Source organism: Channa argus, chromosome 6 (genome assembly GCF_033026475.1).
Source record: "Channa argus isolate prfri chromosome 6, Channa argus male v1.0, whole genome shotgun sequence".
In the NCBI taxonomy this organism is placed as follows: Eukaryota; Metazoa; Chordata; class Actinopteri; order Anabantiformes; family Channidae; genus Channa; species Channa argus.
This window is the reverse complement of record NC_090202.1, coordinates 27,429,212-27,457,027: the sequence shown is the minus strand read 5'-3', so window position 1 is coordinate 27,457,027 and position 27,816 is coordinate 27,429,212. Positions and strand designations below refer to the sequence as shown.

Sequence of the window (27,816 nt, the reverse complement as noted above, 5' to 3'; positions counted from 1 at the left end):
CGACTGCAGCAGCTTTTATAGATGATAAAAACTGATCACTGATCAAGTAATATTGTGTAGAGGGTTGCACACATATTCATGACATCACAATTCATTTCTATCACCTGGGATCATGTGATTCACTGTTGACACAGTTAATTCAAGAAAGCCACAGAATGACGTGTGTGTTATTGTTTGGAAAATGGAAAAGTGTTAACACAGCAGGTGAATGTGAAGATCATGTGGATTGCAGTTTTATTTAACGCATTTTGCAGTTCTAAACACACGTCATTGTGTGTGTGTGTGTGTGTGTGTGTGTGTGTGCATGTGTATCCTCTACCTTAAATGTTCTCCAGTACAGATTCTTCTGTGTGGTTCTTGCATTAGAATAAAAGGAAAGTGTGCATTAATTGACACTGGACATATTTTACTGCTGCAGCCTTCTCTGGCCTATTAAAAGCATTAATTAGCCCAAAGAGATGAGTCATTGTGTGTGTGTGTGTGTGTGTGTGTGTGTGTGTGTGTCTGTGAGTGTCTGACATTTTAAATGGAGATGAGGATTCCTCCTGCCAAGAACAAGTGATAATGTAACAGTAATGATAATAATCAGAGAGAAGATGTGATTGAAGAGAGTGGTGGATGGACACACACACACACACACACACACACACACAGACACACACACTCAGCACAGTAGTGATTAGATGAGTGTGTGCTTGCCCAATCATTGTGCTGACTGAGGCCACGGGAAGAGGAGAAGGGACAAAATTAACGGGGGTCTCAGAACTGAGGAGGAGAGAGTGATACTTAGACTGAGCAAGCAGGACCTTATTAAGCTGATCAAGCTGTAATGGATCCACACAGAATACAATCAGAGGGCAGTTTATTAGGTACACCAAGCTGAGGCTAATGCAGCCTAACACCGCTGGGCTGCAGTAAATTCTACTTTGTGAAGGTTTCCACTCACACACAGTGAACTACAACGGAGCACTGGCGGTATGAGCGTTCATATTTAGAGAGAAAATGCCAGATCAGTGAACAGAGGAACATCTGTCTGGTCATCTACTGAGCAGATGTCCAACACTTTCGTTGTTCAAGCATTTTTTCTGCTGTTTTGGTCTCTGAGTGTGGACGGACAGCTCTGCAAAAAGAACCTGATAATGAATTGCGAAGATCAAGGAGATCCTGATAATGATGGAAAGGAAATTCCGAGTGAGGACAGAGGAGAGAAGGTGGCAGACGTGATAAGGAGGAGAGAAGCTGAATGAGGTAAGTCGGTGAGAAACAGCTGCAGGACGCTGCAGTGAGAGGCTTTGTTAGGAGGGACGGGAGCTGTCTGTCACCTGCCGGCTGCAGTGCTCTTTTCTTTGGACACACACTTTGCTACATGTTCACAAAAACACCAAACTATATTTACTGAACAAATAGCTCAGCGCTCGCCTGTTTGCTTTCCCGTGCTCACATCAGCACGGCGTGTAACAATCCGGCCAGCTCCGGTTCCACTGCAGCAGCGGAAATGCAGAAATGTAAAAGAACCGTAGAAGCTAAATGTGATTAGTGGTGTGAGTGGAGGGAGAGCAGGTCCGAGCCAAAGATCCACTGAGCTGATAAAACAAAAAGCTGCCACCTCCATGTGCAGAGTCACTGGGGAGTCATGCAGCAGGGCAGCAGGTCCCTTCACAGATCATGTTGTAATCAAAAAAATATTTTAAAATTTCTAGGTTTAATAGCATTTGATCCTTCTTACTTTAGAATATGTTACATTAGTCTAGTTTTAAGGCAACTGTGTCTGCTAGAAAATACGCCCCATCCAACTAAACTGCAAACAGTCTGTAGAAAATGCCACGACTTTTATGAATGACACAAATTGCACTGTTTTTAAGGGAAAGTGAGCTTCCAGAAGGTGGATGAGGAGGGTGGTGACTGTCAAGCCAAAGACCTGAGATCGATTCCTGAGTCCTGTGTCTACGACGAGCTGTGAAGTCAAACTCAGGCCGTGTGCTTCGTACAACCATCATACATCACTGTACTTCCTGTCTGCGACCGATCACTGACTCTAATCTGGTCTCACTGATTAGACTGGCTGTCATTGGTCTGGACCTTCCTAATCCCGGGACAAAGCAGAATACAGTTTTTTTTAATCTGCAGCAGAAAGCAGCACAGACATGGCACAGACTTCTTCCTCCTCCATGAATTTGTCTGTTTTCACCTTTGTTAATCGCGTGGTCCTTCGTGCTTTCCATTCATCAACCTCGGCCCAACATCCAGTTTTCTCCTTCTCCTCTCTCTCACGTCATTTCTCACTCTGTGTCCACTCCTACTCTGGACTTTCTGGATTCTGATTACATTCCCACACACGCTCTCTGACGACACGAGACATTGGCTGAAACGTTCACGGCTGATAATGAATCCAAACATGGCAGCTCATTCATTTTGTTCAGCTTGCTGCAGTGGGACCATCAGCACAGGATTTTTAGTCCTCTGGATGTCAGGCTGCACACATAGCAACAAACTAATAATTTGGACCCGGTCTTGGTTGCTATAAAATATTTATTGGCCTTAATGATTTTATAGCTGCCTTGTGGGTCTCATGTCAGCTGGCCTTAATGCCAAAAGCCCCCTCCCTGCATTCAAGCGCTGTTTCTTTGGGGGGTTGTTTAAAACCCGCTAACTGGCTGATGAAAATGTGGAAGGTTACTCTGTTGGCATTCGCTCAGTTTTGCAAAGGCTAAATAGTTTTATAGCACAGAGTTAAGTACGTTACCAAAGAATGTTGGTCTTTCGTTAGTTTTAGTGCCTCGTACTAAAAGACAATGGAGCAGGATACGACTGCAGCCACTTAAACTGTGTACACAACATTAACTTTTATCTGCTCTCATGCTTTCCCTCCTTCACTCAGTCAGTCAGTCTTTCACTGTCTTTCCTACAGGAGCCTCTACGATATATAGTAAAAACACAACTCCGGGATGCAGCTGCTTTCTTTTAATGCATTTTTGCAGCATGTCACAAATGAGCACGATCTGCATAATGAGCTGACAGGTTGAGAGGGGGCGGAGGGAGGCCGACACTCATGAGTCACATTACATGATTTGTGACGGCAGATGATCAGAGGCACTGGTCTGTGAGGGGGACAGGTGTGGGTGTACCCCCCACCCACTTTGCTCACTCACATCGGTCCGTTTTAGCAGTGTCCAGGCCAGTGGAGCGCACAGGCTTAACTGGGAGTCAATAACAGGTTTTCTTTTTTTTTTGGATTCATTGGAAAATGACCAGGTTTAAGCTGCACATTGAGTTTTCAGCTCCTCTTCTCTGACTTTGGCATAGACAAGTCTGAAGATGGTGATGAAAATGGTAATGACAGAGTTGATTTTACTCATAACAGTTAGATAAAGAAAACACATATTTAGTCAAAGCAAAGATTGTTTTGTTTGTGGGTTATTACAATACAGTGAGAAAGAGGTGAAGTTTAACAATGCAAATTATTAAAATATGCATTTAAAGCAGACACTACAGTACAGTGTCAGTGTGTAAATAACCCAAACCATCACTGAATTTACCGAGATTAATTGAACTGAGGTCAACTGGCAACAGGTTGGTATCATGATAAACCCAGAGAAGCTGAGTCTGAGATGAGTTCATCACTTAATAACAAAAACAATGGCTGAAAAGGCTGACAACCAATATTGGATGACCATGATCTCTCATTATAAACAGACATGCTGGGCTCAGGATCACATCTGAAAACCACTGTGAGTGAACTAAGTTTGTCTGTGGGTCCACGAATGGCTTTATTTAAAGCAGATAAATAAAAACTGTTGGCACAACCCATGTGATCTGATAGCCTTTGTAATTTACTCTCCCCAGCACCTCTGTCAATTCCTGGCTGTGCTTCCATCTAGTCCAGAAAGAGATTTGGATCCCAAGAGACCCTGCTTCTCATTTAAAAGGTCAAACACTTAATATTCCACCACTGTGCCTGTTTACGCCTCCTTTAAGGAGAAATCACTTTATTATTATTGTTTTCAAGGGCATGTTTAGCTGAATGTTGGGAGCCACATGTACTAAATGACCACTGGACAACAGCTAGCTGCAGCAGGTCTAAAGACTCTGGAGATGGAGTGGGCGGGAGCGTTTTGCTTATCCGTTAAAGACTGATTGAACACGAACACTTTATTAGCCCCCAAGCCTCCATCTCAAACACATTAACAGATCAGAGTATAGACTCAGGCTAATGTGGAAACACATTAAGGTGTAGTTGAACCCTGATAGTTGGAGAAAAAAAAAGATGTGAACATGACCACTAGCGGAGGAAGAGGAGCACATCGAACAAGCAGCAGAGTATTTAAAGGATGTTTGATGAGATCTTTCACCAACATTCTGCAGGGGGATCATCATCATGCTGCCTCCTGAGAGGTAGAGTATGGAAGCTAAGCTCATGTTATCCATCAGCCAAAGTGATAAACAGGCATCAATCCTGTATGAAGATCAAACCGCTGGCAAACAACTCTACCTAACAGTTTAGGTGTGTGTGTGTGTGGGGGGGGGATACGAACAATGCCCCCAACCACTCAACAGCCAAATAAGATTACAATAAAAACAGAATAAAAATGTATTTAAATATTATCTAAAATACGGTGGGATAAATACATCATGTATTGACTTAAAATATTAAAATAAAAAATCGAATGCTTCTGATAAGATGCTTCCTCCAAATGAGGTTTGAACCACAAAATGATTCTCCGGTCACTTCAAGTGTAAAATGGTTTGTTTATGTAGATGCAATGACCCTGCTGCTATCACCAGGGTAACTGCTACAACTGACCTGTTAGCATCAGTTCGAAGGCCAACTCGAAGCTGAAATCAGCATTTGTGTCAGTTGTGTTTCCTGCCTCGACACCCGCTGCACGTTAAACTGCAGGGGGTGGAACAATCAGCCAGCCTGCCTTAAAAGACACGAGTGTGGATTCAGTGTTTGGTTTCACAATCAGAAACCAAACTGCCTTTAAACACTCCTCCTGTGAGGATGCCGCTCACAGCTGACACTGACCTTTGACCTCTGTCATGCATCTGCATAGAGTGCATGTAGCTCAGAGCGAACACCTTATGAGGAAATTAAAAAAATATCGCATTTCATGGTGGTAGTGCAGCAACCTTCATCATTGTTGGGCCACAATGAACCTTTTGGCTTAATGTTGTGCATGTTTAAGCCTGAGCTGACTGAGGGTTGGAGAGCTGTCTTGTTGGGATTGATGCTCTGTGCACCACCTCATCATAAGACAGTTGGGAGGAGACGTGTGTAATGCCTTTAATAGATACAAATTGACTCACCAAGCTGAATTAAACCCAGTTAGGGTGAACTGAGGTGAACTGATGAGGAATTATTAACAACGCATGAATGAGAGCAATGTTTTCCCCCTGAAGGTTAAACACTCCCATTTACATTAGTCTTGGTCCTCGGAGAGTCTTTAGAAGTCGTGCGCAGAAAACAAGGTCCAATATTTGGAACCAGCTCCAGATCATCCAAAGTACTTTGTGTCTGAGCTGGGATCACACATTAAGCTCGTCTCAGCGGAACTGAGGCGATTTTAGGCTGATCCCTGTCACAACCAGACCATCACCAGCATCGCTCACATAATTGTAGTTTCCTATTTGCTGTCAATCAAACAGGGAGAAAAAAACAAGCCTCCATTGACAACATCCACGGGCTGTTACGTGTTTTCAGGACAGTTCAAATCAAGCAGGATGTGATGAATGTTCAGCTCTTAGCTTCTGCAGCTGGTTATCCTGTGTTAGGAACAGGTTCAATCCATATTAATATGTTTGATATCAGGAGTAATAAGTTTGGTTTGCTTCATCGACAAAAAACTCGACTGACTTGTTTTGACTATTGAAGCTATCTACAGGTTTTGGAGCGACATATGCTGCCATCCAGACGACATCTTTGTCTCCATGTTTTCCAACAGCATGGGTGCGTGAGACCTTTTGTTTCTCTAATATTAGAAGAGCTTTTGTTGCTGAAACCAAACCGCGTCAAATTCAGGTCTGTGGTGCCTGCGCTGCCGTCCAAAGTGTTCCCACTTTAAACAAAGCGTCGCTAGACAAGTCAATTAAGGCAGCAATTGTATATTCTATCACAATGTAATTAGCCAAAGAAATTTGTGTGATTTGAGGCTAATTTCTAAGACTCAGGGTTTCAGAAAGACGGACACGAGCGGCTAAACGTGACATGAAAAGCAAACCACTGTGATGTTGGTTTTTTGATTCCAACAATTCTCTAAGTAAATCTGTTAAGCACTTTGCCCCCGGCTTCACAGAATAATGACTCTGTAATGAAGGACTCTGCGGAGCCGGACGATTGCTAGATAAATCACACACTGCTCCGCTTTTTTCCTTCCAAATGTGTCCTTCCATGCTTACACTGCAAAACATGATGTGTTTAGGTGATGCTGACACATTGTAAAGTCAGTAAAGTTAATTTGATGGTGATCTTTCACAAGTCAACAAACTGAAAATCAATATTCGCATAGCAGTCGTGCACCTATTTGAACGCATGGGTAGTTTTATCTGAATGAGTTACTTGCACCCACATAATAAATTAGCTTAAAGCTCACAGATGTGGCGTCTCTTAATCGAGCAGCTGGTATCAGATGAATGATTTCAAATCCAATGAAGCTCTGTGCGTCCGCATACATCTTGAATAAAGGGAACAGTGGAAAGAAAGTTTGTGAGCGTGTCATTTGGTTGAGTGTTGGTGGCGCAGCTGGTGCCTGTGGGGTTTGTTTTGAACTGGAGCAATGAGATTGGAAGCTCCTGTGGAGCAGACAACATTTAAAAGCAAACAGAGTCCTGCTGGAAAGCATTCAGATGCCCGCAGCACAGAAAGGGCACCACTGAAATCCAATGAAGTGATTTACACTGGACAAAAATGCAAACCGTCCACTGCAGGTTTACATCGAGAGGCACAGCAAATGTCACAATTAACACAGCTTAAAGTAAGTCCGCTGCTGTCGACGAGCCTCTCTCCTTCTCACCGGCTTCCTCTTTGTGATTACTGCCAACACACAGCCAATAATGCCTTTTAAGAAGATGGATCGGCCACTCTCATTTTAAAAATACACAGAAACAGAGATGGAAGATGAGTGTTTGTAAATGCAGTGAAGGAGAACATTAGCACCTGCTTAAAATGCCATTAGATAAACACATAAAGCCTCATCAATCACCTGCACTGAGCAACAAGGTCGTGATGCTGCTATAAAGCACACACACACACACACTCACAGCGTCTTCTGTACCTCTGCACATCACGCATAATTGTACAAATGGCCAGGGGCAGATCTCCAGCAGACATGGTGGCAGAGCTTGTGTATCCAAGCTCACACACACATGAACTGGGAGACAGAAAGAAAAGATTGGATGAAAGCATGCGAGGCAGTTGTCGCATCTTATATCCTGATTGTGTGTGTGTGTGTGTGTGTGTGTGTGTGGAGGTCGTCTGGCCTCTTGAACAGTGCAGAGTTGAGGAACGGGTCTGATTACTGCTCTCCCCTTCACTAACCATCTCCACTGTGTGAGAGATGAAGGGGAAAGAAAGACACAATCAGACGGAGTGAAAGAGGACAACGAGAGGAAAAGGAGGGTGAAGAGGGGTGTGTAGTTCGTGTCTCACTGTGTGTGTGTGTGTGTGGACACATGCAAATCTTGACCATCACTGTGACACTGGAGTTGGGAATTGTTACATTTCTGCTTTGTGTAACAATGTCAGAGGTTTTAGACGTTCACCACAGTAACACTGATGATCACGTGACCACGGTGCAGCATGTTTCATCGGTTTCTGCCGCCTTCTAAATGGATTGCAACAGTATTGATTCCGTCCTGTCTGTTTATATGCGACTCCACTGAAAATTCGTTTGTTTTCATGTGGAACTCAATCGCAACGAGAACAAAAAAGTCACAAACACACTGATGCTGAACATGTTAATAAGAAGCTTCCTGCATCAAAATATTTGTTCTTGCAGTCCAGCGTTCAGTTTGTCCAACTGCAGCCAAACACAGGGTGCTGGAGTCAAACCCAGACCTGCACAAAGACCTCATCATGTTTGCAGTTTGGTTGCACTCGGCGGCCATTTTTAGGGACCAGTGAAATCTACCAAATATTTTCTGGATAAGTTAAAATAAAATAAGTAAAGTTTAAGCTGAGCCAATATATTTAGTTTGCAGTGATGTGAAACGGACAAGCTGAAAAACCTCGCATGGCTTCCTTTATGAATGGAATGATTAATAATCACTGGCACAGCATTCAGAGAAGTAATGATCATTTCTACTGTCCCTGGACCATCTTGCATAAATCATGTATTCATGAGAATACAGCAATTTCCTGAAAAGGGCCGTTTCTAGCTTCACATTAAAGGAAATCCTTATCCCCTTATTGGCTGGACTGGATAGAGAAAGAATTAAACCCTGGTGGACTCTTCCATGTAATGAGATTAACAAGGCATTTCTAATCCACAAACAAGCAGGACTTGAGATGCATAAAGTGTCTTTTTTGGCCCTGCAGCTTCTTCGTCTATTCACCAACACAGAGAAACAACGAAATTGGCTAAAACTCACTATCAGAATCAGCATCGAAATGTTGCAGCTTCAGCTTTGGAAGAGGCCTCTGGAGGATAATGAGCATGATAATGCCTGTAAACGTCTTATTTCGCAGCTAAACTTTGGCCAGTGTGCAGACAAAAGCCTGAGCAATGAGCGTAATGACAGCGTTTCCTCTAGCCACCTCCTCCTCCACCAGAGAAACCGCATTAGCATTTTTATGGCGCGGCTACGGTACACAAACGTCACAATGATTTCTGATATCAGCTTATATGACTCTCGTTAAGGCATCAGGCTCCAATAACACTCTCCCCAGATGCAAATAGAAGCAAGTGATGTATGCTTTGTATTCCAAGATGGGGAAATAAATGAAGATTCCCTGTTTCACTTTAATGCTCGCTGATGGAGCCAGTCAGCAGCTATCACAGAGCAAATGCAGCTCAGCCACGAATCAGGAAACACACTTGCTGCATAATCACTAAAACACATTAACCGTTTTAATGGCTGATAAGAAACTAAATAAAAGTATTATTGTTTCAAGACTTTGGTGCAGAAAGTGAGCTGCACCTGATAACAAGCACCTCTGCAGAGAGAGAGAGAGAGAGAAAATCCAAACTAGAGGTCAATTGGGTGGATTTAGAGTCTGATTTGTCTTCTCCCAAAGAATGGGGGGACATTCCCAAACTGATGCTCGTCCCCCACAGGCTGAGTCTCACTGATTTGAACTCCTGTAGTGTGTGAAGAACAGTCAGCAGAAACCTGCAATAACCAATGAGAGTGTAGAGAGAGGAGTAGATCTGTAAAGAGAAAAGCTAAGACAAGAGAAAGAGGGAAATACACAGTAAATAGAAAAAAAACAAGTCCTGACTCAGGCTGATAATACACAAATCTCCAGATGATGACTCATGTCAAACATTTTGAAGGGTTCAACTTGTTTTGGACAGGTTGGAGGCTTAGATGGTGGCTGGGAACTAAAGGAGGTTTGGTGTTTTAGCTCCTTTACACCTTGGACTGTCCCTCCTCGGTACTGACGCTATTGTTTACTCTTTAACTTAAACTGAGTCAGTGACCTGTGGCTCCAAACTGACCTCATATCACCGAGATCAGCTCCGGGCCTCAGGCGACCATGGATGGGAAGTCCTCAGTAAAAAGAGTGGAATAAAGTCCGGAAAGCTCAACACAAAGCAATAAACATCCTCCAATCTGAATTTTGATGCTAAGACATTGATTATTAAGCTTAGCTCCTGTAGATTTCTGCACTGTACAACATGAGCAGTGAGCAGCTGCACATCCCAGCTGAGTTGTAAACGCACTGTGATATTACGACCTGTAACGTGGCTAAATCCTGGTTTTGACTTAGTCCCAGTTACCAGTAACCAACCAGTCCTCTATTTGAGGTGATGGTTGAAAACTATTTGGTTCAGCTTTGGGACAGTTGTCCTCATCAGTTTCTGTTGTCAAGGTAACCGTTATGTCACTACATGAATCTCCTACACACGATCAGTACCAGTGCTGATTTTAGCTTCATTAGGTTTTAAATTCCTCGGTCTTTTCACAGACCACTTCTGTTGTCTAATTAACACTTTCGGTTTTTCAAATGAGCAAATTGTGCACATAAATTACGGCATGAGACCACTGAACAATTAGTTAAAATGCTGTTTGTTCTAGATCCGACATCAAATATAGCAGTGTTTTTCAGTAGGCAAAATTAGACAAAGGTGAATTCACAGTGGCTCATTTTCATTAAATAAAACCAATGTTGATTCGGTAAAACTGCCCCCATGCAGTGATTTGCCACTGGTGTGCAACAGAGAAGGAATCACATCAGCTCTGAATCTACCTTTCTTAGATTCTTCAGGATGTTTTAGCCCCAATTCAGCTCGTTGCTAATCCTCTTACCTAACTGGATGTATTATCGACTGGGCCCAGGGGCCTAGAAGTCACAGGGTTAATATTTCTATTAGAGTCACACGACTCAGTTAGCTGACACCAAATAACCACTGACACCAAAAAACTACGTTTAAAAGACAAATACAGAATAATTACCCCAATTAATTACCTCCGAAATAACAAGTGGGAAAAAAAGACACAACAGGTGGACAATTACCACATAAAATAACAAAATGGCAGCAAATGATTCAAAAAATTAGCCTGAAGAGGCACAAATGAGGCTCACAACAGGCTGAAAGAGACAAAGTGATCAACACAGTGCACAGATAAATACAACGACCAAACGAGACTAAAACAACCTCACAGCTTTACTTGTGGCAGGTTTGTCTCCTTCGTGCTGGTGGTAGTGGTTGTATCTTACTGTGCCCAGGGGCCAGTTTTCTCATAATCCATCCACGATTGTAGCAGAAACTAACAAGGTGTAAACACGGCAGCATGTTGTGGCTCTGGCTACACAGCACAAAATAGACAATCATACAATATTGTGTCCCTGCAGCCCAGCCTCCCCCCCCCCCCCCCCCCAGCCCCCCGTGGCTGATTGAGACCACAGACTGGAGACCGAGGTGAGCGTGTCTTGGTGATCGGCGGCGGGGCGCCGTCACAATGGCTCGTGACGTTGTTCTAATGGGGTCAGCCAGATCTGGCCTCATTCCACACTCTGAGAATTATTTCTCGATGGTGCCGTGGACTCTGTCAGACTATTTCTGCCCACGGTGTCATGCACGATGCATGAGGGATTATTACTGCGACTACAAACGCACAGCAACACACATCGAACACACCTCCTCTGGATAATTCTGCCTGCAGAGGCCAGCACCGCACCGAAAGAGGAGCCCAGTTATGTTTCTTTGTGTGTGCTGATGGCAGCTAGAGCAATGATAGGATCTTCAACCTTTACTGTAATGACAGTCATGATGGCAGGGAGGGATGGCACGGCAGTAATACGAGAGGTCAAGACGAGAGCAGAGCAGGCGAAAAGTTGAGCGGATTGGTGCAGGGCGGAGGTGCTGGATGGGGTGAAGGTGAGAGCAGAGTGGAAGTGCAGAGGGAGCGTGAAGGATACAGAGAGAGAGGGATGGAGGAGAGCAGGTGAGGGGAAAAATGAGTAAGAGGTAAGAGGTTAGACACAGAGACGGAGGAGGAAGGAGGAAGAGGGGAGAGAAAGAGAGAATGGGAGGAAGCAACATGATTGTGTGATTCCTTCTCGTATCTTTGTGGTTGTTTGTCCAGATGAAGTACAGATGGACAGAAGGAGACAAACTTTTGGTAAAAAAAGTAAATGAGGGAAAAGAAAGGCAACAATCAAAGCAGCGGCTGGAAGGACGTAGGGGACAAATAAAGGCAGAGATGAGGACAAGATGGAGGCTATATCAGGCCAGTATGTCTCGTTAAAGCTGGATCAGCGTCTGAAAGGTAATTGTCAGGTTTGCTGTGGAGTGGACACACTGACCCCCGTGACCTCTGACTTATTAACCCTTTAGCTGCTGGGCCTCTCTGCAGCAGCCGGCTGTGTGGAACAGATGCTGGAGGATTAGTTAGTTGCCTGCGCTTCAGCCTCACTTAAAATGAAAAGTGAAAGCTCTGCGGGGCTTCCTGTCAGCTTTCTGGTGCACAGACCCACCGCGTGCCCCTGCGACTTTTTGGAATCTGACGTGTCACGACATATTCCGTCACAGCGGGACAGACGAAAAGAAACTGGAGCACATAGATGCTACAAACTTCAGTTTTCACCGCTTTGAGCTGCAGTCACTTTAAACACTGTTTGGACCAAAGCAGCGACACGACGGATGAAACATGTTCTAAAACTTTAGGTAAACACCTGATATTATTTCGATGATTACAGCTCTACTGAAGGTTGAAGGTGGGAAAAACCAATTTATTCCCCTAATGAGCTCGTCTCCGCTCAAGTTTGTCTTTTGTCTGTGCTACAGCTGTACAGCAGCTACAGGTGCAACAAGTGCTCACAGTGTTTACATGTACACACTGACTGAATTCATGCTGCGGTACGAATGGTGGGTACGGCCGATCTTCATGGATGCACTCGAAATATTTACCAATGATTTTACTGCTGCTCTGCACTTATCTAAACACAAACACGTCTAAAAAAGGTTCGATCTTACAATTGTTAACTTCTTATAAACACAGTGAAACCAAATGTCCCAAAGCAGCGATCATCATTAGAGGTGGAGCGACCGCAAAAACGTCATCGATTACATAAATACACGGATGTACGTAATCCTGCATATATACATATCATTTATGTAAAATGTGTACAGAAATCAACGTGTTTACGCGAGAACGGCGTGTAAACGAACAGGAAGTAAGATGGTTGTTTAGGGAGTTTTTCTCACTCAAATGAAAGGAGAGACTCCTCAGCTCCTCTTCAGCTTTAACTAGCCACATACTCCAGCCTAGAGAGAACGTTCAAACTTTCAGCCAGTCACAAGACTCTCAGCTATCACCCCTGTAATGCACTTTTTAATATCTTTTACGGTTTTTGAAGAATCGCAGTTGTAGTTTGAGGCACTTTTTGGGGAATCTTCAACTTCTCCATTGGTGTGTATTGCAGAATGTTGGCCCAGATAGAGTGGGTGACATCACGTGCACTCGAACTTCTTCTCTTCAGCTTTGCTTGCAAAAAGCTTTCAGCACTGAAGCCTTTACAGTGCATTTTGTTTCTGGCAATGCTTTTTCTAGCTTTGCTGTTGAATTGGTGAAGGCAGATTGCACCACATTCCTTTGAAAGAATGAAACCAGTGTAAAACGTGAAGATGATTGAAGAAAATATTGAAATAGAAATGATCGAGGAATTAAAATTGAATTTCTTAGTAAATTAATTGTTGAAAACCAAAAAAAATAAAAAATAATAGTGGGATGCAGCCTTACTTATCGTGAGTGGTGTGTGTGCCAGTGAATTTCAATGCAATTTCTAAGACTGGTTACTACACTGCCATCCGCTGATCCTCCTTAGAAGCCACAGTTTTCCAATCTTCAGGATCCGGTGTGGACGTGGCAGCTCTTCACTTCTACATCAGCTAAAATAGTCGCTAACAGAAAAGATTGTACATGATTGAGAGTGAACTTTGAGTGAAAACAAATGAAAGTCAGTGTTGAAAGTGGAGGATAATTGTTTGGCACTAATGTATGTGGATAGCAAATTACCTCCAGGTGACTTTCGTGGGTGGGTGATCTTCTCGTCTGTTCCAACACTTTGGCACGAAACCAAGTGTTTACGTACAGAGAAATTAAGTAAAGATGTGATGAACACGAGCTTCAGATATTGATCCCTGAGGGTGGAGTGAGTGATTAACTGTTCAACGGGAAAGAAAACTGCTTTAACTCATTTGTGAAATGTAATTAAGTGAAGCCACGTTTTTTTTTTTTTTTTAAAGAATCCCCGAAGAATAGATGAACCACTGCTGGTGACTGAGAAATAAAACTGGAAACCACCAGAGATGAATTTTCAGTCCCGCTGCCAACTGCTCTGCCTGAATCTTTCCAAAGTGTCTGGGGAATCCCTCTGACCTTCAGGGGGGGAAGACAGAGCATAAAGTGAGGAAGATGGCAAATGATTCCAGGATCAATAAGCAGCTTCTAATTCCACAGCTTTTGGTTCTAATGGACAGGCGGGTTGCAGCGCACAGCAAAATGGATCACTCTGCAAACACAATCATCTGAATCCAGAGACACAGGCTGCTGCTGCATAATGTTAATGCAGTCAGAGCTGTTCCTGGAACACACATCCTAAGTGCTTCTCATTGGTATTATTTTAACGTAGGTCGCTCAGGTGTTAAATCCAGGTGCCGTGAGCTGGGATACATCAGCACGTCGACACTCTCTAACCACTCTGCCCCCAAGATTCGCCAGGTGTCGTCAGACAGCAGCTACCCGAAGTACTTTGTCACAGTATTTACCTGATTTTTTAATAACTAATTTACTTTCGGAATTGATCAATGTAAGAAGCTTATTTTGTAGCATAGACTTTTGGCTTTCAGATATCCTGTGAGTTCAGGGTTGCACAGCGGATCGTTTTGGTCGCATGTTGATTTGGCACAGTTTTTATACCTGACGCAACGCTCCCCAATGTGTACTGGGCTTGGGACTGGCACTGCACAGCTGGGATGAGGAGGGGCTGTTTGTGGTTCAGTGTCTTGCCCAGGGACACTTTGACATGCGGTCGGGAAGAGCAGGGCGTGAACCTCTGACCCTCGGTAGGCAGCCAGTCTACCAACTGAGCCACTGATGCCTATTTTGTAGCATAAACAAATATGGATTATTTACCATATGTAGTATGATTAATGAAAGAAAAGGCCTTGTCTGGTATCAGGACATCTGCACCAGTCTGAAGTTCAAATCATCTTCTTCCATACAGAGGAAGTATTTGTGTGGGTGAGTACAAAGCTCCATCAGCAGGTGGTCACTTTGCATTCTGTTAAGGACACGTGGGATGATTCAGAGCATGTCGTAAACATGACAGTTTCTCACACACACACACACACACACTGGTGTTTCCCTCTCTGTGGATTCAGCAGTGGTGCACAACAGCTCATTAATATTCACAACAACGTGTAACCACTGTGCACTGCACACACACGCACCCTTTAGCAGCCCAACATGGCCGAGCAGAGCAGGAACAGGCCAACAGAAGCATTTTATTTACAGTAGCTACCTTCTTCAGCAGCAAAGAAAAGCCGTGTTTACACACTGATACCAGAGGGTGTTGATACAGTACCTTCCTCAGGCTGTACGCATTGGATTACTGAGTACTACCAGACCTTGAGTAAACATCACACCTTTCCGTTTAGGGATGTGGCAGAGGTTGCAGATGAACACAGAACAAAGAACCAGGGCAGTCAGGGGATGGAAGCACTGATTGTTTGAACTGTGTGAGGAACCCTTCAGAGCAGAGATGGTCATGAACAGCAATGCAATGAACTCAATAAAGTTTGACTGTGGTGGGACTCGAACGCACATGTTACACATCTCCAGTGGCTTTAGAAGTGAAAGAGGAAGTGACAAACGTCCAGGAGGAAACGTTGTGTGGCTGAAATCTCTGACCTGCAGCCACTGTCTCCTGAACAGCAGAGTCAAACGATAAAAGTGGCTTTAAAATATTCGATAATGTGCAGGAATAAAGACGGAATCACGACAGGGGCCATTAGACTCATCGTCTCTTGTCCTCAGCACAGCCACAAAGACAGACTGCTCTGCAAAGACCAGTGTCCATTTGGCCACCGTAGTGAAAATGTGGACGTTCACCATGCGGCTGTGGTTTCTAGTGGCGTTAACACGTGTGCGACTAAATACTGTAACTATAAACCACTCCGCTCCGAAGGGTGTCCTCCACCACATACAGCGTCTAATGCGGACATTCATCTGGACGTCCTTGCAGATCCTTGAGTGCACGCTGGGGGGTTTGAAGCAGCCTACTGAGATCCAGCACACAGAGAACAGAGGCATCAATTTCACCTGCAACAGAAATATGAAAGAAAAGCAAAATGTCCTCTTTGAAAGCAGCGTGACCGTCGTCCAATTTTAACATCCAAGTCAACATATTGTTTGGACGATTCCGTCCTCTTTACAGATGGAAGAATCTGCTGCTGCTCTGCAAAGCCTGAGTTTGGATCGACAATAAAGCAACAGAGACCTGATCACACACTGTTCTTAACACTTTTACAATTAGGATTCTTTCCAACAATAAATCAGGCTAAAAAAATTAAAACAAGATAAAAAAGACAAACATTGTGTGTGTGTTAACTGGAATTTCCCCATCGTGGGACCAATAAAGTCTTATCTTAAGAAAGTTTGTTACTGTTTATCACAGTGATTTGAACAATTTTATCTCATCAGTTAAAAATATTGAGTATATTTAAGTGAGTTTAAGTCGTAATCAATCAAAATCATAATCAGAACTGAAAATAGGCCTCAGTTACATCACTGTGAAGTTATTTCTGACCAAACAAAGCTGTGGAAATGTAAACAGTAAATGATGGCAGCTTTAGTCAGAGCAGTGTCACTGCAGATAATGTGGACGGCAGCTCCAGTGCAGAGGAAGTCACGTCAGTCACCAGGGAGACGGCAGCGAGCCTGCGCCGAGCAAAATCCACAAAACCATCTGCCATCAGGACTTCACAGGACACTGGGTAAACAAGCTCCATCAGGGCCCTGCAGTATGGAGTCAGAACTGACCACATTTCATTTAACGCCAACAGAAAACCGTCGAAAATAACAGGGATTTTCTCCGGTGTTTGTACATTTAGCATCATTGTGTCCTGACTGCAGCGTACTGTGGACATCTGGGATCATCTACCTGCAGCCCGAAACTTAATACCAACGTGTTTTCTGCAGCAGAGCATTTGATCCTGCTCCACCAACTGCACTGTACTTATAAAAAGAAAAGAAACGGAAAACATTTCACTTTCACATTTCATTTTTCTCGATTTTCACCCAACGGGAAAAACTTGTTTTTTTCATATTCTCATGTCGTGTGGGGATTATTATCACTGTTTGGTTTAAAGGGCTTTTGAAGTTTAAGGCTTGGCTGAGGAGTGGAAAGGTTTTACTCCCTGACCCAGTCTCTTCTCATTCCCAAGGCCTCAAAAAGCGGCCGTTCGTCCAGTTTTTTGTCTTACATGCTGACAGTTAAGGTTCCCGTCCGTGTCGCTGATCGACGTGCTGAGCTTTCAGCGGTCTTTCATGCAAAGCCCGACGCTTCAGTATTTGACGCCTAAAGCTGTGACGTAGTATATCAAGCGAAAAATGGATGAATGTAAACATTTAACTCCACTAATGTTCTACTTGCTCTCTATGGCTTTAATTTAATGTGTGACTGTACATTAATGCTTTTAAACTTCCCTCTGACTTCATTACATTAAAATAATTCTCCAGAATATTACTCCTCCAGATGACATCACCTGGAGGAGTTTTTTGTCATTAGGAGTTCAGATGATGTTAATTTGCAGATAGAAAAAGAGGCTTCCTTTAAGAAGCATCATTACCTGATGCTGTGTGATGAGAACATGTTACCTGTCCACATGCTGAAGTGTCCTTGGGACACAAAGACACATTGCTGTTTTGGTTTCCCATGTCCAACGCAGTGGGCAGAGTGGGAGGAGGAGGACGGCTTCACCCGTTTGACCACATTAGGTGTTGCATAAACGAAATGGAAAAATCATACAGCCTCATTCCAATAAAGCCTCTGACCAAAATAAAATCCATAATTTATGCATAACGTGTCCTGTTTGACCTTCACAACCACAGCACAGTGTTTAGCACAACCCAGGACTCGCTTCGAACCTTAAGCCAATCAGAACCTTAAACTTCCCAGTGAAGTGCTGAACTCTCTCTCGCAAACACACACACACACAGTTGCATATTCAGTTTCTCTTTCCACATCAGCCAATTTTATAATTGGTCGTAGAGATCTGTCTCAAACACACACACACACACACACACACTGTAGAGTCACTGTCTGTGACATTTCCCCCTCATCCTAACAAGTAAGTGAAAACTTGGGCAATTAAACAAGCTATGTTTACTCTCCACCAACCTCCTGCACTGTACTGCCAACACACACACACACACACACAGAGACACAGAGACACAATTAATTAACAGCAAGAACTGCAAACATGTGACACACACATTCAGATACACCTGAAACCCACAGACATCGATACATGACACACACACACACACATAGTGTCTATTTATATCTTGCTGCTGATAGCGCCCCGTCCCACTGTTCACACTAAGCTGAGCTACATAATTGGCTGCATCTATCCTCTCTGGTTGCCTCCACCATCTCTCTCTGACTTTCTTTTTGCTTGTCTCTCCCTCCCTGCCTCCGTCTTTGATATCCCTCCATCCCATACTTGTGCTTACCCTGGCGAGTTATGCGTTGGGAGCTAAAAACCAAGCTCCCATTTTCCATCCCAGCAGGAGGCCTGAACTGCAGCAGAGCCGAATCACAAGGCTGACTTTACACTCAGGCTACGAGGGAGAAGGAGGCGACAGAAAGACACTTGGGAAAAGTGGAGGTAGGAGACAGAGAGGAGAACAACGAGGATGGAGACACACAGAGTGAGAGAGAGAGAGTGGGACAGACAGAGACAGAGAGAAAATGTCACAGTGGGTATTTTTAGGCTGTTGCTGAACACCAGCTGGGTTTGCTGTGGAGGAGTGAGGCCTTAAGTAGACACTTCAGTATTTTAACAAATCCAAACCATTATCAAACAGGTTTACTGAGTCCACATCACTTCCTCAGTGCTGTGAGGTCAAGCTCTAGACAAAGTTGGGTATTAAATGTCAGGAACACAACTCACAAAGTGGCTGTCTGAATGTGACTGATCACAGAGATTAAGTGATTCAGCGGGACATTAGTTACATTACCCGCTTACGCTCGATCGGACGCACGGTACACGATGTGGCTACGTGTTGGATCCTAAGGAAAAACCTAAGCCTTGTTGTCAGTTATACATAATGAGCTGATGCTGGATCAGCCAACGCCCATGACCAGACTGCTAAGATGCACAGAGACTCAGTGTTTCCTGCAGTGTTAATTAGTGGAAGCATCACAGAAATCCATCAATAACGGAGCACAGCTGCTATTTCACACAACCAAGAAATGATAGTGAACGATACGAGTGACATTTTTAACAAATATGTAGGTCAACAACAACAACACTGTAAAGTGAGACTCATTGCACAGCGAGCTCGTCCATTGTCCAATCTCACCTATGATAGTTTATATAAAGGCAGCTTTCACATTTAAATCTGATCACTGCTCTGCCAACTGAGCTTTAGAGGACTCGGTTAAAGGGGAGTGAAGTTTAGGGTTTACATTAACTTCTCCGGTAAGTGATGAAAACAAGTGTGTGTGCACTGATTGTTTTCACTTTGCAGCGACCTCCACCTGCCTTTTACACCCACACACACACACACACACACACATACACACACCAGCCTGCATCAGGACGTAATTGAACAAACTGCCATATTTATCAGGTGTGTTGATGCTTATGAAATCATTTCATTGTCAGTTGTTGGTTAGTGAAAGTAAAAAAGGCAAAACACTCATCAGGAGCATCCAGCATCGTTTAACTGCCTTCGTTCGTCTGTTCAAACTGACCAACCTCACTTTTTTAGAAACACAGTATTTAACATTCGTTGCTTAATCACTTAATCTTTTTAGTCCTTCTGTTTATTTCCTGTCAGCTGACTAATGAGTTAATCAGTGCTTCTAGGATTTTATGTAGCTTTATTTTAAGTGTCAACTAAAAAATATCTGTGATGCATGTTGTGATGTTGTGACAACGTTCTAAATTGTGAGTTTGTGCTGAATTCACAGGGGACCGATTTAATTAATTGTTGTGATCGCGTTTTTCCACTACTTAGTTTGATCTGGTTCAGCTTGTTGCACACGCACGTAATCTGCTTTCCCCCCAACAACTTCAATATGATTCTGCACTCGCACACACACACGCACACACACACACACACACACACACACACACACACACACAGTGTTCAATTGTCATAAATCCTATTGTGGCATCCATCACCAGACTCTCACATGTGACCTTCAACTTGAAAATGAAAACAGAGAGTTGGGGAGAGCTGGGTAGGAGAAACAGAGGAAGGAGTGATGGACAGCGTGGAAACAGGACAGACAGAGTGAGATGCGATGAGCATTAGATCAGGGTCTGTGCTCGTCACGCGTCCTCACGCTGCCGGTTCTCGGGGGTCTGTACCGAGCCTGCTCATATTCAATTTAAACTCGACACGTTTTCCCATTTTCCCGTTAATCTCTCAGCTGTCAGATCAGAGTTGAAGACTCACTTTGGAGGCAGGGCACCGATCCCCGTGTTATCAGCTCGGCGCTTTTAATTCAGAGTGGATCTTCACCGCGCTCACTGAGGGAGTCTGCTCACTAATGCACAGAGGACTGATTGGAAAAGTGTGAGCAGCACAGTAAGTGGAAATGCTCCGTTTCACTAACGAACTATCAGATATGGAATAGCTCCTTTCACTGTGTTGTTAGTTAACACATCTGTTGTCTAATTCGTTGTTGAACAATGAAACGGTTAGTTGACAACTTAATTGAGCACTCGAACCGTGACATTCATAAAGTACCACTAACCAATTATCACATGTTAGTGCCGCATTGTATCTGCTGACAAACAGGTGCTGACTCGTCTCTGCAAACACAAACATCAGCACCAAATGCTAAATGTACCCGGCCACCCTGACATTTCCACAGAAAACAAGTGCGTGGGTTTGGGGGAAACAGTCGGAGGCCATCATTTTACACAACTGCTAATTTCCCCATTAGTCCAAACAAAGAAAGCACAGTCCCTTATTTGGGCTGGAAAGTGGGTCAAGCTGTGGTCTATTTATAAAGTCTTCATCACCAGAACATGTACAAAAAAAAAACAAAGGTTGAGGAACAGAAGACATCACAGCACATCTTTCTTACTGTTGCATGTTGCAATGCAACTAGTTCTGAGAAAATGGGGGTCCACACCCCCTGTAAGGGACCCCAAATTGAAAAAGATATCTTATGCCTCTTTTGGGTCACATCATCTCTATTTTGTATATAGTTCTAATCATTGTGAATTTCTTTAGGATCTTAGCTTCATCCTTCTTTTGTGGGGTCTTTTCAAAGAAGAGGGGATCTTCTTATGTTCAGTAATCTGTGCACGCTAGCAGCAAATGTTCTGACAGGAAATGAATATCCAAACCAAAATGCAGCTATTAATCATAATAGAACCATAGTCTAAACCCAAGTAACAGGCCAAACGTCTTCACGGCTTTACGTTTTCCATCTCATCTGTGCTGAGATGGAACAGAATGATGAAAAGTATCCAGCACCGCTCTCTGTGCCGTGAGGGCAATTTAGTTCCTATTTTGTGGCTCGGTATTGATGGTGGTGGTTTTACTGTTGGAACACCAGACTGCAGACTGAAGTCCATTTAAATCTAAAGGCCTAAAGGCCTAACGTGACCTTTGTGAACGTAGCCTGCAACAAATCTCCCCCCACGGAACAATCAAAGAATCTCTGGGTGAAAACGGGTCGAGGAAAAGGACAGAAAGCAGCAAATACAAACTGCAAAGCCAATGAGCTGACTGGATGGATGGAGGAGGAAACAGATAGGAGAATGGATGCAGGGATTGAGAATAGCTCTGGCCCCGGAGATTAAGCCACAGATTAATTCTTCAACCAGACAAGATGCCGAATTTCCACTGGAATGTAAATCACACGTCATGAGCTGGATATTTGTGGCGGCCTCTTACCTGCTTATCTGCGACCGGAGTGGGGGTGTTGTTACATAATAAGCCGTACGAAGTGCCGCTGCTCAAATTGACTCTGATTTCAACTTGTAGAGAATGAGAAAGAATCATTTCCACATAAGAAATAAAAAAACAAGGTCTGTTATCACTTAAAGGTGTCAAATGAACAGGAAAGCCTCAGATCAGACGGTGGAAATGAAAAATGAATAAATAAATTATTAAAAACCTGTTAATATTAATTCATTTTATGGTGTTTTTTGCTATGAATCCCAGTGTCTACTTGACCCTGATTCTATGCATGAGAACGGTTTGGTCTTCCCTGTGCTGTCTGCAGAGGGAAAATACAGCAGCCAACAAATGTGTCATAGGTAGAAGGAGGCGGAAAACCCGGCAGAGAACCGTGCTGAGAGTAAGTGTGGAGGTGGGCAGTGTTTTCTCTCCCTCCATCCCAACGCTTAATGGGATGTGAAGCACATTTTAATGCTCTCCATATGATAATCGTCGCCGCAAACCATGCATCACTCCAGTCGCATTTCACTGGGCATTGCTGTGGACAGCTCAGCACCTGGCTGACTGTTCTCTACCTTTACTGGCGCTCCGGCCCTGCCTACCTGCTGTTTCCTGTATGAAGAAGTGTGCTACCTACCCCTCTGTCTGTCCAGCTTCCTGTCACACTGGGACCATCACTGCTATTAGGAAGAACAGTCAAAGCGTGGAAGTAAAGACCACGAGTTTCAAGTTTGACGTGAAGACAGTCACAGATAGTGAGAGGAAATCCACTGATCACACACAAACTCTCCTCCTTTCCAACACACTCAAACATCCTTAAAACCACTCCAACGTTCAATGCAGTGTCCTTATGGGAACAACTGCTTCCTACAAGAGTCGCAAAAGGTTTTAGAGTTGCACAACGAGTTTGTTTAGGTGCTGATATCCGCTGAACCTTAAATTTACCCAAAAGCTCATTAAATGTGTGTCTAACACATTCAAACTAACAGCACTAAATTACATCACATGTCATGAAAATAGGATTAACTGGGACATTCCTGAAAATTTAATTCCATCTAAGAGAAGATTTATCAATAAATTTTTGAAATACGGATTCAGTCATAGCTGGTCTTTGGTCGGGTACAGTTACTGGTTTGAAAATGGGGCTCAGGGCCTCCCTAGAATCCATCTGACCATTCTCAGAAATATAAATGCTGGGGGCTCTTTTTTCCAAGAATTACCCACAAATCCAATGGCGGGAAAGCAGAAAATGTGGGTCCTCCATTGTTCTGAATCATCTAGAGTGGACTCTCCATGCTCTGAGCCCACATCAGCTCTGTCCAGTGTACGGAAAACCTGTCAAACCCAATCACTGAGGTGATGTCACGCAGCATGAACATGTGAGGGTTGTAGGAGCCATGTTGTGAGGTTGAGCTCAGCCTACAGCATTGACACGTGGTAAAATCGTGACAGAAACCACTTGACAGATGAAAAAAGAAGCCCCCTACTGTCCCAGCTGTCTCACTGACACTCACTTCTTACCATCTGTATTTGTATTCGAATGGTCACTGCAGCCATGACCTTTAGGGCCGTTACTGCTTTTGTTGGCAGTCAGCTACACTCAGCACTACAGACACCACCCAAACGTTCTAGAAGCTTCTCAAAATACTAACTACAATCTAGGGACTTTTCTATGGCGTAGTAGACCTAATTTAGTCCCTGATGTCTCTGGTGGAGACACAGGAAGAGGACCTAAGGTTCCCTGCAGTAGAAACACGGCTTAGAACTGTCCTCGGTGCTGAAGCCCACACAACTTGTTCATATCGTGCCACGACCCCGACACAGCTTGGTTGCTGTGTGTTGGAGCTGTCCTTTGTCCTGACTCAATGTGGACCTGCCGTAGAGCAGCCAAACCAAGCTGGAGCTCCCCGTGGTTCTGAACTGCACCGTCTCTCTCCGTGGTACTGAAAGCGTAGCGGTCTCCCTGGGACCGAGGATGCCTCTGGGGACCTCTCCTCTGTCCTGAATAGTGGCCTAGTTGTCCCAGGCAACCATGAACTACAAGCAGCTTGTTCACTTGTCTCTGGGGATGTTATTGGACAGGTCTTGCTCCGATCTTTCCTTGAAACAGACGCTCCCCCGTGGAGCTGTCACTGCTTGTTAAACACGTCCAGGTTCCTTGAGGACAAATCTTAAGTCTTCTCATAAAGACATCATTTAGTCTGTTTCCGTCATGTGTGTCAGTGTCTCACTCACTTCCTATCATTGCATAATGAGGAGCTCCCAGTGAAGAACATTCCTTCTTATCTGTTCTTCTTCCTGCAGGTGGAAGTTCAAGTCTGCACAAGCGGGAGAACATTATGTAACACTGTGGCTTGTAGCTCACAAACAGTATAGTGTCTCTCAGTTTTATCCGGTCTTTCCTCGCCTCACCTTTCCTCTCTTTTATCCCCTCTGGCACTGCCACCTCCTCTGCTCGGCCTCCCTTCTTTCCTTCCCTCTCCTCTTCCCATCTCTCTGTCCCCTGTCCTCCACTGCTCGCTCATTTTCACTTCTCTCATCTTTCCTCACCTCGCCCTTCGCTTACTTCGTGATCCGTCCCCCTGCTCCTCTGTTCCTCCCCCCTCTCCTCCCCTCTCGTGTTCTCATCTCCTCGGCTCCTGCATAATAGATGTGGCTGTAATGCCTGTCAACTGGAGCGGCATGATGAGGCAGCTTTAGAAACAGAGAGTGAGACAGACAGAGAGAGAAAATAAAGGGTTTTATTACTGTGCCCCTACACACGCGCGCGCGAGAACGGGTGCGCGCAGAAACCCCGCGTACACTCACACATACAGATACGCGCGCACACATTCCCACACAGGCACTCTGAGAGGGGGGGGGGGGGGTCCGCCTGACCAGTGAGACGCCAAAATAACAATTAGCCTTTCACCGCTTGAACCACCGCAGAGGAGCCGCGGTGCCACATTTTGGAGCCGGTCTGGACAAACACGGTGTCGCCTCCGAGAAAGGCAGAGTCCACTGACGGAACCAAGACCGGCGCAAAAAAAGAGAGCAGTCACACACGGAGGGGAGTTATGGCAGAGCCTAATCAGATTACAGCGATGATTCATTTCCTGGGGACTAAGAATAAAACTACTATTGGCAGAAAAAAGCAACTGCATAGCGGAGCTCGGTCCCAGCGCGCATCCAGCGCCATCTCACACACCCTGCATTATTAACAGCCGATCAGTCAGCCTTACCTTCATCGATCTGCAGCTCCTCTCCCCGCGTCTTATCTCTTCTCTCCCGAATCCCGTCCACTTCCTCTCGCGACCCGTCCACTAATGGGGGACCTAAATCACAATTCAAAGCCCCGAAAGGCTCAAGAAAGGCGAGCGGGCTCAGCAGCCTATCCCAACTCCTGCTCTCCTCTGCTGCGCGACTCCTTTCCCAGCCACACAACGAGAGAGAGAGGGGCTACCTTGGTAGTTTTCTGTGGCTGAATAAACGTGTGTGTGTGTGTGTGTGTGTGTGTGTAGGGGGGGGCGGACAGAAGGGGAATAAACGGGCACGCAGTCCGACAGGGAAAAAAAAAAGGGGAGGGGGGGGGGGGGCAATAGGTAATCCAGGTGCCGGTGGTCTCGCTGTGCAAATCCCCGACAAGCAATCACATAGATCCTGAAACGATGGAGGGGTCAGCGAAAAACTCCTATTTTCCTTCGAGTCGCCTCCCAAAGTCCGGTCAGCGGTACTCCAAGCGGATTTAAAGTATCGGGGACGGAAGAGCTCGTGTCACCCGTGTAATGTCCCTTTTCATCAGAGAGAAACCCACCGAGAAAAGTGACGCTGAGAGGAGGAATCAGTGGCCAAACACTGGAATGCTGAGGGCGTCCTTGACTGGAATCCAAACCCTTTTCCTTCTCACTTATCCCAGCATCCTCCTGTGCGTTCCTCCACACACGCAGCTGCTCCTCCAGGTGGGGCCCGATCGGCAAATACAACAATTTCAATCCAGAGACCTTCCAGTGATGTTAACCCCAAACCAAGGGAGGGTGGCGAAATCCTTGACACTGGTCCGGGCGGTGTCCAGCTGCTGCGTCCTCGCAGATCAACGAGAAACCTCCCAGGACTCTGATAATCCACCGAGCAGGAAAACGCAGCTTTTACAGACAATAATCTTGCAGGAATGACTGAAGCTCTACTTTCAGCGCGCTACCAGCGATGTGCTGGTGAAGGCTGCAGACCTGCAGCAGGCGCGGATCCAGAAAGTCGCCTATTTTTAGAGGACAATAAAAAAAAAACACCCCACCGATGGAGATTGTGGTAATCCTCGTCGAAACGTCACATTGTCGGTCACATTTCCTCTTTTGGCTGGTTAATTCCTCCGCTACATCCCTCTGTGTCTGATCCGCTCTGCGTGTGACAGCTGCTGCTGCTGCTGGGGAATTTTTTTCCAGACGATGAAAGTTTGAATTTCAGCCACAGATCACAGCGCGTACTTCCCGCCGGGTGGAGGCGGCTGTAGGCGCGCACAAGGCTGACTGACTGGCAGGGAAGAAGAAGGAATGAGAAGAGGGAGGGAGGGAGGGGGGGCGGGGGGGGCGGGGGGGGGGGGGGGGGGGGGGGGGGGACAACAAAAAGACACACCCATATCTGTGTAGCATCCCCTGATAGACACTGGAGTTAAAATCAATTCAATCATTGTACAATGTGGCCGTTAGAGCAGGTTTCATTAACCCCTGTTAGTGATGGGAGACAACACTCACACATTTCTGTTAAAAACTTTTCCTTTTTTAATTTTAAGACAGTTAGAATGTCCACTGCAAGAACCAGGCACCTTTTGGCAAGTTTCTTTTCTGTACCCGTGTTTCCACTGGACCTTTTACATTCCCAGATTTAAAAACGCACTACAAAGGTACAGGGAAGGTTTTCAGGTAGATTAGAATTTCTCTTCAAAAATGTGATGGGAGTGGACGTCATCCAAAGCTGCAACCTTCTTACAGCTAAATTCATTGTTCTTCTGCTAATGTCCTCCCATAGATCTCAACAGGGAGCTGCTGTCCAGGGAAATACAAAGGGCAAATATACCAGTACAAGGAAGAGTTGACTCATTTTAGCTTCACACATGTGAACACATTTCCTCACAGAATAAGCACTGTGTGTTTTAGTCCCCATCATGTCCATTGAAAGGATTTGAGGATCAGTCCATGGCCAGTAAGAACAGGAGTCACACATTTTGGTCTTCACATAAACACAATTCTGCTGCCCTTCATGTTTACATGCTGTTCCGGGTTCTGGCCTCCTTACTGTAAGTTTAAGGCCTGAGCTGCTGAAGATTCCTGTGACATCACATTTACAAAAACATTATGACCATGAGGTCACAGGGACAATGACCTTTGACCTTTCACTAACAAAACACATACAGTGCATCCTCAAGACAAAGTGGACATTTGTGACTGCTAACGTGTGGAGCAGGTACCTTCTGGCCCATAGCAATAATAACAACAGGTAATGGCCAATAATCCAAATCCAAAGTTGCAAATTTCCCACTGTGCAATTGAAGCGATGGGCATTTTAGTTAAAGGAGGAACAAACTGTAGGAATGGACTTCATTTAGTCTCAGTCTAAAATGTGTTTAACTTCAATATGAAAAGACACGCAAAGTGAATTTTTACACAGTAAGACTGGAAGGGTGTTAAAGTGTGAAGAGGATGAGAATAGACTTTAGGTTGCACAAGGGACGGCTGCTGTCGCCACTGCAGCCGTGAATTAGAATTAGCATCATCGGGGGATTGTTACGCGCCTGCTGAACGCTGAATATTGTATCACCTTGTAAGTGGAAAACGTGCGCTGCATTTCTGAGTCACACCCCGATACTGTTGACCCGAGGGAGCACGAGCAGACATGGTGAGGGAACAGAGTGAGTAGTCATGATGGAGGAGCTGTGACTTGGTAATAAATGAAATGAGGAGTGGAAATATGGAGACACGCACAGGGAACGATGCACACATTTGTTCATACTGCGATGTGAACTGA

At 44.7% G+C, this 27,816-nt stretch overlaps 1 protein-coding gene across 9 annotated transcripts in view; it reads right to left on the bottom strand.

The window, feature by feature from the left end:
• The window catches only part of si:cabz01090165.1 (uncharacterized protein LOC100333421 homolog), a 277,606-nt gene extending 251,291 nt beyond the window's left edge, over nt 1-26,315 (bottom strand). For 5 of the 9 annotated variants that reach the window (XM_067506897.1, XM_067506896.1, XM_067506898.1 and 2 more), the window contains exon 1: nt 25,041-26,314. The gene's annotated coding sequence lies outside the window, so the exon portion shown is untranslated. Of the gene's footprint in view, nt 1-25,040 lie in introns of all 9 variants that reach the window. The other 4 variants (XM_067506904.1, XM_067506900.1, XM_067506901.1 and 1 more) reach the window with 1 other exon arrangement.
• Between the last annotated feature and the right edge of the window lie 1,501 nt (nt 26,316-27,816).